General features: G+C 38.4%; 1 pseudogene; it reads left to right on the top strand.

The window, feature by feature from the left end:
* The first annotated feature begins 3,907 nt into the window (after window positions 1–3,907).
* Window positions 3,908–4,714, top strand: LOC130458975 (mitochondrial inner membrane protease subunit 2-like; annotated as a pseudogene).
* The last annotated feature ends 1,617 nt before the right edge of the window (window positions 4,715–6,331 follow it).

The raw sequence follows: 6,331 nt of genomic DNA, 5'->3' as shown, positions 1-6,331 counted from the left end.
ATTACCTTTTTTTTGAAGCTCAACTCAGATTCCAGTTCATCTTAGTTGTCTGCCCATATCCCCAATAGGGGAAAGTAGTCTCTCTCCTTTACTCCCCATCATTTTCACCTTGAAATATCCTTGTCTCAATATATCCTATTATTCTTTCCTCCATTAGAATATTAATTCCTTGAGAACGGTGACCATTTAATTTTTGGTTTTGTATCCCCAACACCTAACAGTGTCTGGCATATAAAGTACTTCCCAAACATTTATTGAATTGATTGGAGAAAAAGTCCAGAGAACACACAATTATTCTACAGTACTTGTTCTTACATAAACCTAGAATGAACCTCCTGAGACAGCTCCAAATTCCTTATGCCACATACCTCCTTAATCCTCCCTTATACCCCCCTAACTTGTACAAAGATAATAGAATTCTAGATTTAGAACTGGAAAAGACCTTAGTGGCCCTTATTTTATAGGAGAGAGACTGAGGCTCAAACAAGTGAATTGGAGAGAAATTGATTGTTCATGATTGAGTCATCCCAATATAATAAAAACTTTATAGAAATAGATGAAATAATAACAAAACTCAATTGAACTAAAAGTTTATAATCTCCAGGGAAATAATAAGGGGAAAATCTAGATGGGGGGGGGGGGGGGTAATAGCTTCACCATTCCTCAAACAATATTATAAATCTGTAGTCATCAAAACTATTTGATATTAGTGAAATACAGCAAAGTTTAGAACAGACTAAATAAAAAATTGAAGCAATAAGAAACAGCCAAAACTTGATAAACCCAAGAACTGGAATTGCTAAGAGGAAAACTCTTCTTTTGAAAAGAACTGCAAAGAAAATTGTAAAACATTTTGACCAAAAGTGTGTCTTCACTGACGTCTTATTACCAGTGTCATCAGACTCAAATAGAAACAGAGGCCACTAGCCCATACATAAGGATCCTATGGGCTACATATTGACTTAGAAAACCATGTATTAACATTATCTATATTCTGTTGTAGTTTATATTTTGCAATTACATTTCAATCTTGTTCCCCAGCAAGGGAGTGTTGATAGCTGTCTAGAATTGCTGTTGTCAAAAGACTTGAATTCAAATATCAGCTCTGCTACTTATCTGTGAGGCTTTAGACAAGAATCTTTGATAGCCTTTGAAGTCCTTCACAGCTCTAAAATCCTGGAGCTTATGAAACCTCAATGCTCAAAACAAATATGCAGCCTAAATAAAAAAGATCATTTCATAAAAACATTAAAAGAAATATCAGTTAGAGGTAGAATTTTAAACCAAATAAGGGACTGAGGAGGTTATAATGGACAAAAATAGTTACTTGACTAAAAATCAATGAAAATTAAAAGACTATATAGAGTGGGAAAATCTTTTCATCAAATATCAGATAAAATCTAGTATCCAAGAGATAGAACTGGCACAAACTAGGCTTAAAATGTAATTTCTCAATAAATAAGTTGTTGAAAAATATCAATGATTTTCAAAATATTTACAAGCCATAAGATAACAGGAAAGCATTTTCCAAATAACTGAGACATAAATAAAAGTTAAAACAATTAAATTTTAAAATTAAAACAATTCTGGGGGCATCTGGGTAGCTCAGTGGATTGAGAGTCAGGCCTAGAGATGGGAGGCCCTAGGTTCAAATCTGACCTCAGAACTCCCCAGCTGTGTGACCCTGGGCAAGTCATTTAACCTCCATTGCCTAGCCCTTACCCCCCTTCTGCCTTGGAACCAATATGAAGTATTGATTCCAAGACGGAAGGTAAGGATTTTTATTTTTAAAATTTTTTAAACAATTCTTAGTTTTCATATCTCAACCTAAAAATTGGCAGATGACAAAACAATAATATTCATTGTCGAAGAGACTGTAAAAAGATCAGTACACTAAAAAATTATTGGTGGAGCAATGAACTGATCTAACCAGATTATCAATTTGAAATCATAAGAGAAAAATAACTAAATTGCCCTTTGACCCAGCAATCTCACTTCTAGACCAATACCTCCAGAAATATCAAAGACATAAAACAAAGGTCCTACATATGTAAAAATATTCACAGCATCACTCTGTGGTTGGAAAGAGTTGAAAATGATATGTGAGCTTATCAGTTGAGGAATGACTGAGGAAAAAAAAAACAACTAAGCCTCTTGGTTTCCCTGACTTCTTTCAAGACTTAAATCAAATCTCATTTTTTGTAGGAGTCATTTTTCAATCCATCCAGCTGCTAGTGTCTTCCATATTACCTCTGTATATGCTCTTTAAAAAAACAAAACAAGGGGGCAGCTGGGTGGCTCAGTAGATTGAGAGTCAGGTCTAGAGATGGGAGGTCCTAGGTTCAAATTTTGCCTCAGACACTTCCCAGCTGTGTGACCCTGGGCAAGTCACTTAACCCCCATTGCCTAGCCCTTACCACTCTTCAATGCACAGTACTGACTGCAAGATGGAGGGTAAAGATTTATAAAAATAAATTAAAAAAGAAAAACCCCTTACTTTCTGTCTTAGAATCAATACTAAGTATTGATTCTAAGACAGATTTTAAGACAGAAGAGTGGTAAGAGTGAGGCAATTTGGGCAATTTGGTCTAACTGACTTGCCCAGAATCACAAAGCTAGGATGTTTCTCTGAGGTCACATTTGAACCCAGGACCTCCCATCTAGGCTTGGCTCTCTATCCACTAAGCCACCTAGCTGCCCCATACTCTATAACTTGTATATACCTAGATATTTATTAGATTGTGAGTTCCTTGAGAGTAGGGTCTGTTTTTTGCCCTCCTTTGTATTCCTAACACTTACCATAATGCCTGACAAGCTTGTTGACTGAATAAATAAAATCTTTTGGGTTCTGAAGTTATTGAAAAGCCAATAAAGGTTCTAGAAAACATAATGAAACATACCTTCTTCCCTCATCAGAAACTAATAGGGCAGACTATTGTATATATTTTTTGTCAAGTGAAAGTTCAATTTGGAGGAGGAGATTGAAGTGGCTGCACTGAAAAGACACAAAGAATAAAACATTTTTTAAAATGATTTCCCATAAAGGAGGACCAACTGAGCAAGTGAAAGATCAGTGAAAGGTCTGAAGAATTGTGAAACACACCTCTGACTTTTTGGCCAAGGGATGGGGAATTATACATGGGATCATTAGATCGGTATTTGTTTACTAAATTGTTTTTCTTTGTTATGTTGAACCTTCAATCTGGCAGAAAGGAGGTGCCTTTTTTATAGAAATTACTATGATGTGAATATAAAAAGTATTAATACATGTTTTATTCATGGTATATTAATTTTGCTAGCTCTGTGGACCCTGGGCAAGTCATTTGCTGTCTGCCTCAATTTCCTCAACTGTAAAAAGGGAGTGATAGTACCTACCTTTCGGAGAGTTATGAGGATCAAATGAAGTAATACTTTAAAAAAAAAAATTGGAACAGTATCTGGCACATAGTGGGTGCTATATGAATGATTATTCCCTTGCCCACTTGTTACACAGAAAAGCTTCTATTGAAGGAGAAAAATATAAAATGGATGAAAAAAAAAAGAACAACACTGTATTTTTTAAACCTTATTTTCTATCTTAGTAACAATTCTAAGACAAAAGGAGTAAGCAGATGGGGTTAAGTGATTTGCCCAGGGTCACACAGTTGGTCAAAAAAGGTCCCATTGTCCCCCGCCCACACAGAGCACAGAATGTTTAGGACCAGAGACTTCAGTGGCCCCACACAGTGATCCAATTCCAAAGACCTCACAGGTCAAGGAAGTATTCTCGATCTTCCGCCCCGCCCCTGCCTCACTTCCTGTGACAATCTAGGAAGCCCAGAGGAATGTACCTTCAGCACTGGCCGAGAACGGACCCTATATAGTAGGAAAACTAGGAAGAGCAGGAGAAAGTTTATGATGCCCCCCACAAGGTTTTGGGCGAAGATCTATGAAGGCCATTTTGAAAGGTTTCTTTGTTGCTGTGTCTGTAGCAGCAACCTTCTTCGATCGAGTGACCTGTGTAGCGAGAGTGGAAGGAGCTTTGATGCAGCCTTCTTTGAATCCTGGAAGGAGCCAGTCATCTGATGTAGTACTTTCGAACCACTAGAAAGTTAGGGATTATGAAGTGCAGCATGGCCATATCAAGTCATTAGTATCTCCCAAAAACCCGGAGCAGAAGACCCTTAAGCAAGTGATCTCGCTTGAGGGAGGCATTATCAAAACAACAATTGGGCATAAGAATAGGTACAGACACAGCTTTGGTAGTAATGCTTTTAGGCCAGTTTCCCTTAGGCTTCTCCATGCTGGTGCCACTCATATTTTGTGGCCTCCAGAACGCTGGCAACGTTTGGAGCCCATTCTCCCTCCAGACCGTGCACCACTTGAGATTGAAGAGAAGTGACCTCCTTGCACCAGCATGGCCACTTTAACTTAGGAAGACAATCTTTTTAAAAATGGAAGGTGGGAGGTTGGGGGCAACTGGGTAGCTCAGTGGATTGAGCCTAGCCTAGGTTCAAATCTAGCCCCAGACACTTCTCAGCTGTGTGACTCTGGGCAAGTCACTTGACCCCCATTGCCTAGCCCTTACCACTCATCTGCCTTGGAGCCAATACACAGTATTGACTCCAAGACTGAAGGCAAGTGTTTGGAAAGAAAGAAAGAAAGAAAGAAAGAAAGAAAGAAAGAAAGAAAGAAAGAAAGAAAGAAAGAAAGAAAGAAAGAAAGAAAGAAAGAAAGAAAGAAGAAGAGAGAGAGAGAGAGAGAGAGAGAGAGAGAGAGAGAGAGAGAGAGAGAGAGAGAGAAGGGAGGGAGGGAGGGAGGGAGGGAAGGAGGGAGGGAGGGAAGGAGAGAGAGAGAGAGAGAGAGAGAGAGAGAGAGAAAGAAAGAGAGAGAGAAAGAAAGAAAGAAAGAAAGAAAGAAAGAAAGAAAGAAAGAAAGAAAGAAAGAAAGAAAGAAAGAAAGAAAGAAAGAAAGAAAGAAAGAAAGAAAGAAAGAAAGAAAGAAAGAAAGAAAGAAAGAAAGAAAGAAAGAAAGAAAGAAAGAAAGAAAGAAAGAAAGAAAGAAAGAAAGAAAGAAAGAAAGAAAGAAAGAAAGAAAGAAGAAGAAGGTAGGCAGAGAAGATAAGGTTCACTGGGGTGCAAAAGGAGAGCAGCCTATAGCAAGAATGTACCAGCACAAGCCAACAGCAAGCTCCCTCACCCCACATATACTGTTTCAGGTTCTGAACCTGGGCCCAAGTGAGACCCCAAGACCTGCCAAGCCAATAGCAGTGTAACCCCACATACACCCCTTAAAGTTTCAAGCACCAGAGCAAGCCTGCAGGTGGCTCCATGTCTTAGTTCAAGGCAGTTGACAACTCCTAGCTAGTTCAAGCCAAGGAGGAGGCAGAGATCCCCTCACCCAAGCCTGTAGTAAGGACTTGAACCCTAGCACAAGATAGTCTTTGCTACGCTTGGCCTGTATAAGCCCAGAGTGGTCCAGAGTCTCTGCCTAAGCCTGAGATTAGGCCCTAAGCCCCAGCACAAGGTATCTCACAGAGCTCTGAGCTCAGAAAGGCATCAGTAGTCCCAGGGGAAGATTGAATCAGCAGGCCATCATACCACCTTGAAAGAATTGAAACTTGCAGAAACCCAGAAATAGAGCTAAGGGTAGCAACAAGGAAAAACTGAAGTTCAAGAGAGTACCTTCTCTACCCTGAGAACAGAGCCCACCTTTGAGAGAAAAGTAAGTCAAGAAAAAGCCTGGGCAAATGAGCAAACACAAACAAACAAAAACACCTAACCATTGAAAATTTTATGGAGACAATGAAAAGCAAGGAACAGAGTCAGAAAATTATCATCTATATTCCAGGTCAGTTGTTGTTGTTGTATTTAATTATGTCATTAGATTCTACTTGCCAGATTCTAATTTTAAGAGATGATTTTCTTTTATGAGTTTTTGAACTTCCTTTTCTATTTGGGCAAGTGGAAGCTAATGACATCATGAGACATGAAAAACAAACTCAAAAGAATGAAAAAGAGAGAAAACATGAAATAATTCATTGAAAAGAAAAGAACTGACTTGGAATATAGATGCAGGAGAGAGAATTTAAGAATTATTGAACTACCTGAAAACCATTGGTTTAAAAAAAAAAAAGCCTAGACATCAAATATCACAAGAAATTATCAAAGAAAATTGTCCTTATGTTCTTGAACAAGAGAGTAAAATAGAAATTGAAAGAATCCACAAATCACCTCCCAAAATAAATCATCAAATGACAATTCCCAGGAATACTATAGCTAAAATCAAGAGCTCCCAGGTCAAGGAGAAAATACTGCAAACAGTCAGAAAGAAACAAATCAAATACCATGGC

Source organism: Monodelphis domestica, chromosome 4 (assembly GCF_027887165.1).
Source record: "Monodelphis domestica isolate mMonDom1 chromosome 4, mMonDom1.pri, whole genome shotgun sequence".
NCBI classification, from domain to species: Eukaryota; Metazoa; Chordata; class Mammalia; order Didelphimorphia; family Didelphidae; genus Monodelphis; species Monodelphis domestica.
The sequence above is the reverse complement of the archived record's forward strand: the minus strand, read 5'-3'. Positions and strand labels throughout refer to the sequence as shown.